At 44.7% G+C, this 13,740-nt stretch overlaps 1 protein-coding gene across 8 annotated transcripts in view; it reads left to right on the forward strand.

Annotated features, from left to right (window-relative positions):
* The window catches only part of EPHA5 (EPH receptor A5), a 226,803-nt gene that overhangs the window by 112,537 nt on the left and 100,526 nt on the right, over window positions 1–13,740 (forward strand). The gene's annotated exons all lie outside the window — the stretch shown is intronic.

Consider the following 13,740-nt stretch of genomic DNA (forward strand, 5'->3'; position numbering starts at 1 on the left):
AGGGCTCTAATTGTTCTGCCCTTCCTTTGCCCAGAAGTTGAAATGACCTGTCACTGGACACAGGCATGGAGTTGCCATTGTCCCCTGTCACTTGGAGGTATGATGGGAGGCAAGAACATTATTACTTCTCCTTCTGTGTGCATCAACGCACCAGACACATCACACAACTTCTGTAAAGCTCTGGAGACTGACCTATCCTTCTCTGCTCCCTAATGCTCTGTGTTTTAGGGTCTCTTCCTATCTGGCTTACTTCCTGCCATTTAATTTAGTGGCATTTATCCACTATGAAACCCTTCCAGGACTGTTAACAGGTGGCGTTGGAGACTGTGAGGACTGTGCTGCCAGATCACTGGAGCCACCCCCTGCCTCCTCCAGACAAGGTTCAGCCAGGAAACCCAGTGGGCAATTCAGTGTGACAGCTGGATGCAGATTGGCAGATCCTCACTGTGGAACAGAAAAACACTGGCTGGAGCAGGGCTGCATCTCATTCCTGCCACCCAGGTGTGTGTGCACAGGCTTGGCAGCCAGCAGCAAGGAAGTGCAGATACCTGTCCTGGTAATTAAACTGGATTGTTGAAGTGTTGGACAGATCATTCATATGTTTCTTGAGGAGAGGAAATAGAGGCATGCTGGGAGTGCTGCTGATAGATGTGGCATGGAATCTGCTGGAGGAATATTAGAGGACAGCAGTATGACACCCATTAAAGGCACCTGTTTAGTGCAGATCAGTGGGTGTCACGGTCCTAATGCTGTTTACTGTTTTCCTGTTGTGAAGGCTGCTGCCAGTAACTCCACTGTTGGAAGAAGTCTATTTTCCTGTTAGTGGGTTTGCTTGGTACTTCATTGCTGCCACTGGATTTTCCCTGATGTGTGTTGTTAAATCCACATAAATCTCAGTAAATGTAGCTGTGCATGAGGAGATGATACCTCGCTGATCAGTGAGGAAAAGGTCCTGGTTTGTGACTTATGTCCCAAACTCTCCATAGCTGCAGCAGAATTTATCCATGTAGCTGCATCTCTGTGCCTCAGGCCAAGAATGATCCCCTTGCACAGTTATCACCTGCAGCTTTGTATTGGAAGGTCTCTTAGAGGAAATGGGAAACCTGTGACAAATGTGTCCCGTGCTAAGGACAAGTGGGTGAGTGTAGCTTCTGGTTAAGTCTCTCTGTTTATTTTAGTGGAGCCACAATCACAGGAGATATTAGCAGATCAAGCCGTGGGTGTTTGATACACTGTGGGATGTAGAAATTGCACCTGTGTGCTCTCATGGTTGGTTCAACAGGAGGTTCTACCAAACTGCAGTGTAAAGAAAGCCATGGTGACTGTGTTTCCTTGTCTCTCTGGCTGGTCCCAACATGCATTTGTGAGCTGAGCCAGGCCTGTCTGCTGGAGCTGTAGCATCAAATGGGCTTCCCAGTGATGTGCTCTTTCAGCGCTCCCCTGGGCCGTCATCGGTGTGCCCATGCCAGAAATAAAGCAGATGGAAAGAGGGACTTTGAAACCTGACTAACTGCCAAGCATGGGAAGTGAGAATCTGTTTTTTTAAGGTGCCTCCAAAAAATATCTTTTGAGGCAAGTAATGGAGTGCTCCATGTCCAGTGATTCTGAATATAAAGACTGACTTCAACAGTCAAGAGTAGGCAGGGCACATCTGGCTTCAGTGTGTCTCAAGCCACTCATCTTCCCCCTGGAATTATCTCTAAGAGGTGCAGCTCTTGTGTCTCATCTTTTCCCTTGCACAGTTTTTCTGATGGTGATTATATTTTCACAGAGGCTGGTTAATGAAGTTGAATCAGTGACACAAGGCCAACTGCAGCAGTAGGAGAAATCCTGCTACAAGATCTGTTGGCTGCAGGAAATTGAAAAATTGCATGCCATGGGATAGGTCTGGCTGCTGGAGTCCTGCTGGCACATATTCAGTAACCCAGCACTGCAGAGAAATGCCAGGGTCTGTTTTGTTGGTTTGGCTTTTGTCCATCCCAAGAAGACCATGCTCATTTCAGAGCTGCAAAGAATGTGCAGTGAGTCTTCATGTGCACCACCTCTTCTGGGTATGGCAGCTTTTGGCAGCAGAAACCACCTCTGGGTTAGGCTCTCAAAGGGATTCCTTCCTGAAAAAAAAAAAAGGTGGTTCTCTCCAAAATAGTTTGTCCCCCTTCTTCTCTCCTCTATTTAAATAATGAGTAAAAGACTTGGTGCTCGCAATCCATCTGGCATTTTCAGACTGATGTAATTTTACTCCAAACTTTTGAGATCAGATTTGGAAATAGAGAGAGGGAACAGTAAACTTTTGTGCACAAGGAGAGGCCGATTGCTAATCTCCATTGGTGACCCCAGCATTCTTCTGTTCCCCCAGGCCTTGGAGACCTTGCAGTTCTTGGGATGGGGTTGATCCATGCAGGATGCAGTGCCTTAGGCTCCAAATACAGAACTAGTTTTCCTGTAACCTCTTGCAATCCGCAAACCTCTGTTGTTTCTGTGGGATTTTGCTGGTGTTTTTCTGCTGGAAAACATTTGTCTAGAAAGGATGAGCAATGCCACCAGCCATGAGACATAGAAATTGTGCTGGCCTCCATTGTGGCTACCCTAGAGGTGCAGCAGGCAGACTGAGGACCTTTTTCCCTTTGTAGGCACAGGAGCTGACCCAAGCATGCTTTTCCCTTATGGCATTGCTGCAAAATACATGTCCAAGGGACTTCCCAGCACAGGTGGCAGGGAGCCATCTGTAATGCAGTCTCACAGTGTGTTAAAAAGTGTGCCTGGTGCACGTGGGCTGGAGCACAGTGAATAATTCATAAGTGCCAATGATAGGATGGAGTTGCCCATCCTTCCCTTGCTCACGGTTTTGCTCAAGTTTTCATATTTTTGAAACCTCGTCCTATTTAAATGGCTCCCACAGAGCAGTCTGTGTGTACTGCTAATACTGAAGTTTGCTTTTCAAGTGACAACTGCATGACTTTTTTTTTTTTCTCAGTGCTTTCACCAGGCTGGATGATTAAGGTGTGCTGTCACTCTGGACAGAGATGAGCATCTCCCTTGAGGTCTCTCACCTTATCTGCCCTGTGTACAGCAAGCCCCCACCATGACGTCCTGGTCAGAGGCGTGTCTCCTAATGGGTCCATAGGGAGCAAGCAGTTTTGATTCACGGTTGCCTGCACACTCATCGTATCATTGCAGGAGCACACTGGAAAGATGCAATGTTTAAAACCTTTCTAGGCTTAAAATCTGCCAGGAGTATTCACTTTAAGCCAGCCTAAACAGCCAAGCAATTTTCTTTGCTTTTGATGTCAGCAAGTCCCATGCTGGGAATGGCTTCAGGCGCAGAGCTGGCCTGGAGGTGGGGGGTATGAGAGTGGGGCAGTTCTCCTGCCGGCATCCCAGATGCCACAGACTCCTTTGCACTTAAAGACCTTCTCTTTATGTGTTTTTAGATAAACCCCCTGCCTGCTTTCTGTTTGAAAAGTCGGAAGCCACTGTTCAAACCCCTTCTGTGACCTGTATCATATTTTTGCCCTCCTTCTGGGCAAAGAGGAGAAGAAAGGTACAGATGTGTCTGCTAACAGAGAAGGAGTTAATATGTCTAATGCCTCAAGAAGTCTGCGTGTCTGAGGCCAAACCAGAGATAGAAGTTGCATCCTGTGGAGCAGCAGTGCTTTTTAAGCAAAGGTGTTGGAGGACAGAACCTGGCAACCTGTAGTGCTGTCTGGGAGGTGTGGCTGGGTTCCTACTTGACCAAAAACCACTAGATGCTTGGAGCAGCTAGAAGGCTCTTGGAGTGGGGAGGTGTGCTGAAAACCACGGTCCTTCCTTTGATTGCACAGGCTGGGATGCTGCAGTGGAGGGCAGCAAGGGAGAAGGTGTTTTCCATAGCAGTCAGGAGGTGTACATTCTTTGAAAAGCAGCCAAGGGCTATTTGGAAAGGGAAACCTGCAACATGGAGCTTGCTGCAATCTTGCATCAGTATCTGCATGCTCTTTAAACCAAGAGACTGCAGCCCTGCACTGTCTGGGAAGAAGACATCAGAAATGAGGCAAGAGTTGGGAACCTCATTTCCAGAGATTTCCTTTGGGAATTGATGGGTTCAAGTCCTGTAACATTCAGGGTCTGATCCTTCCAACTCTGAAGTCTTCACAGGTTTGTTTGGTTTGGCGTGGGGAAGGGAGCAGTTTACTTATTTTCTTCAGGAATAGCAGAAAATTTCCAAGGGGATGCTGCAGTAGAGGCATCATGTTCCATCATCTCACACAAGAAGCAAGATGGTCTTGCAGCTCTACTTTTCAGCCAGAACTGCTAGCCCAAGGTCTGCAAAAGCTTAAGCAGATGCTTGCTTCTGAAAATTGCCTTTCCACAGCCAGCATGGTAGGCAGGGCTTGCCTTTAAACATCCATTGTAACCATACCTGATCCACTGGGCTGCTCCACCTTCCCAGCAATGGTCACTAGTGGAACCATAGAAGGGCTAAGAGCAGGATCCTGGGCTTCCTTAGACCTTTCTCCAACCTCCAGGGAACACTTCTTTGTGCTTTATAGCCCTTAATGGATTTTTCTCACATGAATTTGTCTAATTATTTTATGGGCTCTGAGAAAATTCTAACGGCTGCAGGCAATCCTTTATGAATTTGGCATGCCTGGTAGTTTAAACTCTGCTTTAGATTGACACTGGCCAGAGAGGAGCTATTAGTGGCATAAATAGAGGTTTTAAGGTTTGCAATTGCCCATCTCTGTGGAAAGCACTGCCATTTAGAGATGCAGCTCTGGCTTCCAGTGTGTTAACCCAGGTATTGCAGCATTTAACCTAGAACAATGTTATCCTAAAGGAAAGAATATCTTCCATACCAGGATGGGTGAATACAGGGGTATTTTAATATGTGCAGGTAAACTGTACTGCCTCAGAGACCACAGTCTCCATTTAAAGCTGAGTGCACCCTGCACTGCCCCTTGCAGCAAGATCTTTCTGCTGGCTGTGAACACCCTTCATGCTCAGGGAGATGTGAAAATTAGTGTTGATCTGCCAGTGAAGGTTCAGCCAGAAAGAGAATAATTTCATTTGTGAAGTTCCACGCATATGCTGGTAATCAGCTTCAAGAAGTGTTTTGGTATATTTTTGAAGCACAATCTCATGCAATCTGAGCATGCAATCGCAGGCTGTGAAAAGCAAACACACTGGCAAAGTAAAACCTGAAAGCTGGTGCTGTACAAAAGGTTGGTTGTTTGAATTTCTTGTTGTTGTTGTTTTTTGGTGATGGCTGCATTTATACTGAATGCAAAATCTTCATCCAGCATTCTATTCCAGAGTCATGAGTTCACCCCAGCCCAGATGGCTGGATGTCTGCTACCAAATGAATTATAGATCAAATTAATATTTTACACTTTTATTTACAACTCCCCTATTGGTAATTGCTACTTTTTCATAGTTGTTATAAGTCTTTTTGTTATACTTCACATATTAGAAATACATGCTTGAATACTGAGACAAGTCTTTGGAATATGAAAAAAAAAAAATCCCCAAATTACAATATGACTTTTAGTTAGAGGTAATTTTTTTCTGGAAGTATGTGAGACAACCCTATTGTTGATATATAAGGACATTAAAAGATGAAATAAAAGCCATTTTCCTGCATCATTTCAATTTTGACATGAAATTAAAACATCTTATTTATAGATTAAAAGAAAAATAGCAAGAAGTAGTTGTCTCTATCCACCCTCCTCTTGAAAAAGGGAAAAAGAAGGATGCTGAAGATCTCATAATGAGCTTGTCTATTGTGTCACATTGTCTATTGTGCAGAAGGGTGCAGGTTTTACCATCTCCCAGTGGCAGTGAGACAAAACATCTTTATGGTGAAGCAATTAGTCCTCTTCAAAATGAGCTATGTGTGAGGCATGAGGTACAAAAAGCAAATCCTGGGTTGTACCTGGGGAATATGAATCCATGACCTGCACCCACATGGTGCCATGCAGATGGGTGTGAGGGAGGAAGAGCTGCCCAAATATTTGGCTTGAGATGCTGCAACCAGCAGGATTGATGCTGCTCTGTAACATCCCCGAGCCACCAGAATCCCCAGCAGCAACATCACCTCAGGCTTGGGGTAAAGTAGCAGATATTGGGCAACCTTGGGCAATCTGAAACCAGGTTTTTAGTGGTGTATGAGTAGCAAATACTGACTTTTTTCCAAAAAGCATACAGCAGGCCATGCTGCAATTATGTGTAGTAAGAACTTCACAAGGTCAGAGCTTTAAGAAACTTGTGTTTTTGCAGGGCATTACTCATGTTACATTACAAGAGTGATAGAGCTGGTTTAAAATCTTATTTCCCATTTTACTGGCATATTTTTAAAGCATTGCCGAGTAATCTTATACTAATCTGATTCTAACCCCCTTAAAACACGTTCTTCAAGGCCAGGGAGTTTTCTTTGTATTGTGCTGAGCACAGTACCTGGCAGAGACCAAAAGTAAAGCATCTGAAATGGTTCCACTGCTCAGATGACATCAACTTATCGATGTTTTTTTCCACCATGAATGTTGCTTTTAAATTTCTCTGCTGATAAAGTCCCATTCAGCTCTTTAATCTCAGTCTGCAAGCTGGTAATTCCATTGTCTCCTATGTTATTTCTCTGATTTTAGCATTAAAAGTAGTTTTACATTTTTAACAGTCTGCATAAATGATACTGTGGAGAGTATCTTAAGATATCAGGACTCCAAAATAGCCAAAAAAAGAATGTAAAAATACTTTCAGTGCTGTTAGAGAAATAGCAGTGGACTTGCAGGCATTTAATAAAACAAGCCACTTGTTCTCTGTCTGCAGTAGCAAAACAAGTAAGCTCTTTATGGTAATCTCCCTCAAACACTAAATATAACAGTGGAGGAAACAGGAGTTTGGACATTTGTGTTTCAGTGGTTGTGCATTGAAGAGCTGGGCTATAGAAGGTATAGCTGCTCAGGGTATGGCAGAAGCTGTGCTGCTCAGAGTATGGCAGCTTCACAGGGCATTTCTCTTCTCCCATGCACCCATCATGCTAATCAAATGAATTTGTAGGAGTGTGAAGGTGTAAGTACATACATGGCAGCATGGGTGCCGTGGTTTATTTGAGGTTGCCATGGTTTATTTGAGGTTTTAGGGGATGGGTTGGACTCAAGGATCTTGAAGGTCTCTTCCAACCTAGTGGTTCTGTGATTCTGTGCATTTGTGTATGACCATGCAGGACACGTGCTGGACAGGACACAGAGGTTACCCACCCTTGTGGGTATCTGTGAGAGCTTGGTAAAGCTCAGACACTTCAGGTGCCTTCCGCTCTTCGTGTCCTTGTGCCGAATTGCTGCCTAACGGGGCGCACATTTGAAGAGGGTGGCTCTCTGTGCTGCAAGGCCACCCAGTTCTCTGGTCCCTCCTTCTTTCTGTCTGATTTCTTTTGCCATGAGCATGACCCTTCTTTAGTAAGCAGTTTGTAATATTTATTTGTTCATATGGCCAGATTTTTTTTCCCTTGGCTGCTGTTGTGCCTGGTGTCTGCACCCACACAGCAAGCTGACTTCTGTATCCCAGGAAGGATTTTGCTGTATCAGAACTGAGCTCCAGCTCTCAGTGTGCATGAATTACAGGTTCCCAGTTAGTGTTTATAGTATCAGGCTGAAATGCTTTTCTTCCCTGGATTGCTTCTCACTGGAGAGGTGTTGTTTCAGTGAGGCTTGGAATGTTTTTTCCACGTTTTCTGTTGTGGTTGCTATTACAATATATTTCAACAGCAAATCCCTTGCTCATTCCTTGAAAGATTTCCAAAATGCTACTTCTGACACTTGCATTACTTGCAAAGGGCTAATGTAATAGAAGTCGAAGGACTGGCTAGTACTTTTTTCCAGATTACTGCCCTTTCTTTCCCCACTGTGGGGACAGAGAGGGGAGAGCTCTATCTGAAGAGCTGAGAGTAGCACTAAGGTGACAGACAACCCAGCAATAAATGATATTTCTTCCACAGCAGCTGGGTCAAAGTTCAGCTGCATGCAAATACTAGAAAAAGCTCAAGAGCTGGAAGGTTTTAATTAAAACACACTTCAGATGTGCTCTTTTGCCAGCGTGATGGAATGCTTGCTGCATCTCCTGGTCCTGGAGGAGCAGTCCTGATCAAAAGCAAGTAACTAATGGGATTTCCAGCTAGATCAGTACAATAGAAATCACCAGAAGGGAAGTGTTATTATTTATTTATTTTCCTCTTTTTTCAGGCTTGGCAATTTCTAAGAATACAAGCTCTGATCAAAAGGCCCTGCACGAATCGATGCGGAGCACCCATGGGCTATGGTGGTGCTGGGTGAGGGTTTTTCTGCTGCAGTGCAGGGAACTGTGCCGAGCCACTGCTCTTTGTGCAGAGGGGCCAACCACGCTGGGCTGATCCTCTAAGTGCTTTGGCAAACCATGGAGAGAGCGCTGGTCTGGGGAAATGGATGGAAAAAACAGCAAATTCTCTTATGCATCTGACCAAATCTGCCCTGTGGGTTTTGGCCAGAGGTGGTGGGTGTGCAGGGTGGTACAAGGAGCCTTTTGCATCTGGCCCCTGGGCTCTGCAGAGAGAGAACAATGCCTCAAAAGCAAATTTGGAGAATTAGGTGGAAAATGCCAGTGGAGGGCACCAGCACTGCTCACTGCCTTTGCAGGAATACACAGCACAATTTCCCACCGTGCTTGTGCAAATCTTGTGCCGCTTTGCTCTCTGCCCCTAAAGGAGGCACAAGGAAGCAAAGTTGAATCAGGTAAAAGCACAAAACTGGGCTTTCCCTCCCTCCTTAGGTTTGCAAGGGTTTATGGGACCCTGTGTGCCATTTCTTTGTAGCTTCTTTCCAACTTTCTGCAGTCTGCCTCAATCCAAAGAGAGAAAGTGCTGCTCAGCCAAGTAGATTATTAATTATTCTGTTTCCTGAGTTGCCTTGCACACAGTTCAGCATTAGTGTGGCTTATTACAGGGGGGCTGATCTGCACCACACATTATCCTGTCATCTCCAGAGCTCTGCCTTCCCCACAATGGGCTCCTGCTTGGATCATTAAGCCATGAAACTCCATGGTTCTGCCTTGTTCTCCTGAGGGGTGCCACCAAGAGCATGAAATTGTTTGCTGTCCTTGTTGGAGACTTATGGCCTGAGCCTTTAAACACCTGGCCATGCAAGGACAGTTTCCACAGAGAGGTGCTCTCACCCAGTTCAGTAAACTGGAAGACTATCACTGCAGAAATGACTGGGTTATTTAATTTATTGTACATCCCTCTGTCCCAGCTGCAACTCAGCCCCTGCAAGGACATGGAAAGGAACTGGAGGGTGACTGGGTAAGGATGCACATGAGGGCACAGACCTATCTCCACCTTCTCCAAAACTGCAGACAGCAACTAGCAAAGCTGGGTGTCCATGAAGGACAAAATGCCCGGTGCCTTGCACAGAGGTGTTGCACCAAACCCTCTGCTATATGTTGGCTTAAGCTTCAAGGGGGTCTTCTGCCAGAGTTAAATAGCCCTGAGGGCTTTAAGTGCTATTTGCAACCCCTGCAGAACATCTCTATAGAGCAAAACAAATCCTCCATAAAGTAGTCAGTTGATAATGGTTTTTGTGCTCTAGTAACAATTGTGCATCTGTTGTGGCCTCACACTCTTCCTCTGTCTTCTGATATTGGTCAGTGAATGAGAACTGCTATTTTAAATTCAGTTTGTACAGTGTCCTGTTCTTCATTAAGGGCAAAATGGGGAAGTTAAATACATAGTCATTATGCAAATTAATGCAAGTTGGCTCAGCTCTCTTGTATGCAGACCTGATGGATACAGCATCATAGGAAGGGATACCTAATGTCAATAAACTGCTATTTCGATGCCTAAAACTTTATGCATTGTCTTAATCAGGGAGGTTTTTCAGGTATCTGGTTCATTAATGGGGGAACTGGGCATGGAGGTGTGGTGTGACAGGCCAGAGGACACACACCAGGACTGGGACTCTTCTTGCTGCTCCTTGCCCCTGCTGAACTCTTTCCGTAGGGCTGGAGCACTAAGGTGAGTTGGAAATGTTTCCTAACCTGTTTGCCAAACTAACTTAAGAGCAGAAAGAGGGAGCTGGCCAGAGTCCACTGGAGATGGGCTGTTGGGTTTGGGATTGCTTTTTCTGAATGTGGTTTCAGTTTCACTGCAGCATTAGAGATAGAAATGTCAGACAACAGTGTATTTATCCAAAGCATTTAGTGAGCTAAAGTGTGCTGAATAGCTTGGGGAAATGTGTGACAGGGGGCCCCTTTGGTTCCAGTCTTAATTGCTTGCAATAGTGAAAATTTCCTCCTTCCCTCTTTTGCACCTTCTGTCAGGAGAGACAATCTTTGATCCAAGTCCAGCTGAGTGCAAGGTGTTGCCTTCAATACATCTGCTCAGTGAACTGTGCTTTGTCTTCTAGAAAGGGAGCTGTTAATAATGTGACAGTGTCCATTCTAAGCTGTTACAAATTCCAGTGCCCAGGCGATTAAATGTAACTAAAATCCTGCTCTTTTTGATTTGGTATCTAGCAAGAGAGCAATTGCTACCTGTTCAGTAAATACAGTTGGGTTTTATTTGGCCTCTGACAGTAATAGTATTTAGAGTGGCTTGGCAGCTGTTCACTGATGAGGGTCCAAAAAAAGCACTTAACAAAATCAAGTGATAGCAGGAATAAACTGCTAAAGACACTGGCGCTGTGTTTATCCACTTGAGCACTTTATCAGAGATTTCAGGGGCTCCTCCCGGTTTCTCTTCCTCTCTTCAACTTTTCAGCCTGGATCAGGAGCCCATCTGCCAGGGACTGGTGAGGTGCTGCCTCCCAGCCAGGGGCTGTGTCAGGCTCTGGGGTCACACTGCCTCTGCTCCCTGGTGGCCAGGGCTGAGCCCCAAGCAGGTGCCCTGGGATGCTGTGCCAGGGTCTGGATGGGAGAACATACAAATATCAGGGGTATGGAACCATCAGGTCTCCTGCCTCCCTGTCTCCATCTCCAGCTACTCTGCCTCACAGAAGTAATGATCCTGGGGATGAGGCATGCACATGGCTCATGATCCAGTGGCCCATGGAAGTTCTGTGCACTTTGCCCTAGCAGGAGGAGAGCTTTGGCAAGCTCACCAGCCGCCTTCTCCCTTTGCCATGAGGGTGCTTGAAAACTTTAGAGATGCTGCAAGTCAGACAATTTTACAGCTGCTGTTTGGCTGAGTAGAGGAGTGTTTTCCTCTCCAAGAGAAGCAGCAGCTATTTTTCACAGAGCAAATGAAGCCACCTGTTGGGTTAACTGGGCTTTATTCAGTCCCCAGGCTGCCTTGCACAACCTTTAGGGCCCATAGGAGTCTTTGAAGTACCATTGAATTTCATTGTTAATGTCACAGTCATTTACTGTGAATGGAAAAGGGTCGGTTTTTTCACTCCCAGGCATGAATAAACTCTGTAGATTGCAGGAAATAATCCCTCTTAAAGGAGAGTTGAAAGTGCTGTCTTCTAATAGAAGAGACCTGGTACTGAGCAGATGCCTAGGACTGCTCCAGGTCTTCTCGGAAATACTGGATTTTGCTCAGTGAGTAGAAACAGAATAAATTAAATGAAAAGAAAGCAGCTGATGACAAGGTAATACATGTGTCAGAGAAGGGGAGGGAGTGGTGAAGGAAAAGTACATAATGTGGACGACTTTAATTATGTGGAAGGTGGAAAGATTGACTTCCTTATCCTGAGTGGGGTGTGTGAGAAGATACATTAGTCTGTATTCTATTACAAGTTGATGAGGTCTTCTCCGAGATGTTAGTAGTTGCTTGGATGAAAAAGGGTGCACTTGCTGGCAGTATTTATGAGAGCTTTAATTACATTTCACAGACTGACTTCCAATTAGAAGGGAAAGTAGGGGTGAGAAGATGAACGAAAAGATGTACAGCATGTTTTAAGAGCGCGGTGATAAATCTTTGGCTAAGGATTATGGTAAACAAAATAGTTGTACATCATGGCATCATTTGCACACTTTTATTTTTAGATGGTTACTCCAAGTTCCCTTCCACCTCCCTCCATCACATAAAAAGGGGTCAAACACAGGTCTCTGGTACTCCTCTTACAAGATGAAAGTCAAAGATCATTTGCAATTGCTGTGATACAGGGCTGTTGCTTTTCCTTTCTTCTTTTTTTTTTTTTTTTTTTTTTTTGCTAATTTTATTAACTGTGTCATATAATGGCACTCCAGAAAAGCAGACAGAGACAGATCACAATATTTGTCTCCATGCTGCATGAATAGTGGGAAAACATTGCTGTCATCAGCGCATCCTTTCACATTGCCGCAGATTCTCACACTTAGAATCATAGAATGGTTTGGACTGGTTTGAGTTATCCTTGCTATAATCTCACCTAAACAGCTTCTTATTCAGATGACCATAATGCCCATTTATTTTTGTGTCAGGAGGTAACACTCAAAGGGGAGATACATCAATTGCTCAGCTCTGGCTTAATTCCCTCTGCACTGTAGTAAACCAGGGACTTTGCCACTGACTTCGCTGTAAGGACAGTGCCTCCATGTCTGAGTGGCACTGGCACAATTCTCTCATTACATCCCTCAGAAAGAAGCTTCTCTGTACTCTTTACTTGTGGTGTAAACTGCTTGCCAGTATCTCCATAGATGGTGCAGGTAAGAGGTTTTGTCTAACAACAGCAGCGTTAGAGAAACGGGCAATACTTTGGATCTGGTGGTATTGGTAATTAAAGTAAAGGTAAGTGTGCAGACAGTTCATGACAAACACTGAAATTCTGGCTGGAGAATAGGAGGGATTGGCTAGTGAGATTGCTTCTGTTTCAGGTAACATTGTTCCTCCCCCTGATTCCTAAAAGGGTTAACTGTGTTTCTTAAACAGCAGCGAAATGGCTTCAGTGAAGCAGTGGCAGTACTTCAGCAAATGGAATTTTTTTTCTCTTCTTTCATTCCACGATCACACTTGGTAAGCTAGAACAAAGCAAAGGAGAAAACACCTCTTTCTTTGGTTATGCTGAAAACAAATCCTTGTTTATTTAAAAGTGGCTGTGTCAGGAGGAAGGTATGATGGAGTATAATTGCTAAATTCTTATTTGGTAATTAGTATCTTGCAGCCATCTCAATGCTGTTAAGATGCAGGCATAATTGCACATAGGATGCATATATTTATCATGGAAGTTGGCACTTCAGACCATTAGGAAGTATCTGTAGCTTTGCTGTATGCTGCATATAGATTAATCTAGTTTAGGAGACTTAAGAGCCTGTCAGAGATGCTCCCATCATCCAAGCAGTTGTAACATCAGGTGCTGGAGAACACTTGGTGAGGCACCAGATGGTTTCCATAGCCCTGATGCAATAATATTGAGGGTTCCTCATATTTGTGCATTTCCAGAGGTTTACCTCTTGCTGGCTGCAATATTCACCTCTGCCTGCTTTACTTACACACATTAAAAAATAAATACAGAAATAAAGGGATTAGGTCCAGGAGAGAGGAGCGTTCCATTTGTGCTCTGTTGTGCAGGGTATTTCTGCATGCCAGCATTGGTGGAGAGAAACCTCGACTCTTGGGAGCCCCTGAGAAAAGGCCTGTGAAGTAACTCCAGATACATGTCACAGGCACAGGGGTCTGCCACCTTGAATGGAAAAAAATATTGTTGTAGGGAATTAAACATGTCCCCTTGTCAGCCCATCAAAGAAAGTCTAGGTAGAAGCAGCATATTGCAGGCATAAGCCTGGAAGTTGTGTCTAGGAATAAGATAGGAACAACTT

This window comes from Melospiza melodia, chromosome 5 (assembly GCF_035770615.1).
Source record: "Melospiza melodia melodia isolate bMelMel2 chromosome 5, bMelMel2.pri, whole genome shotgun sequence".
NCBI lineage: Eukaryota > Metazoa > Chordata > Aves > Passeriformes > Passerellidae > Melospiza > Melospiza melodia.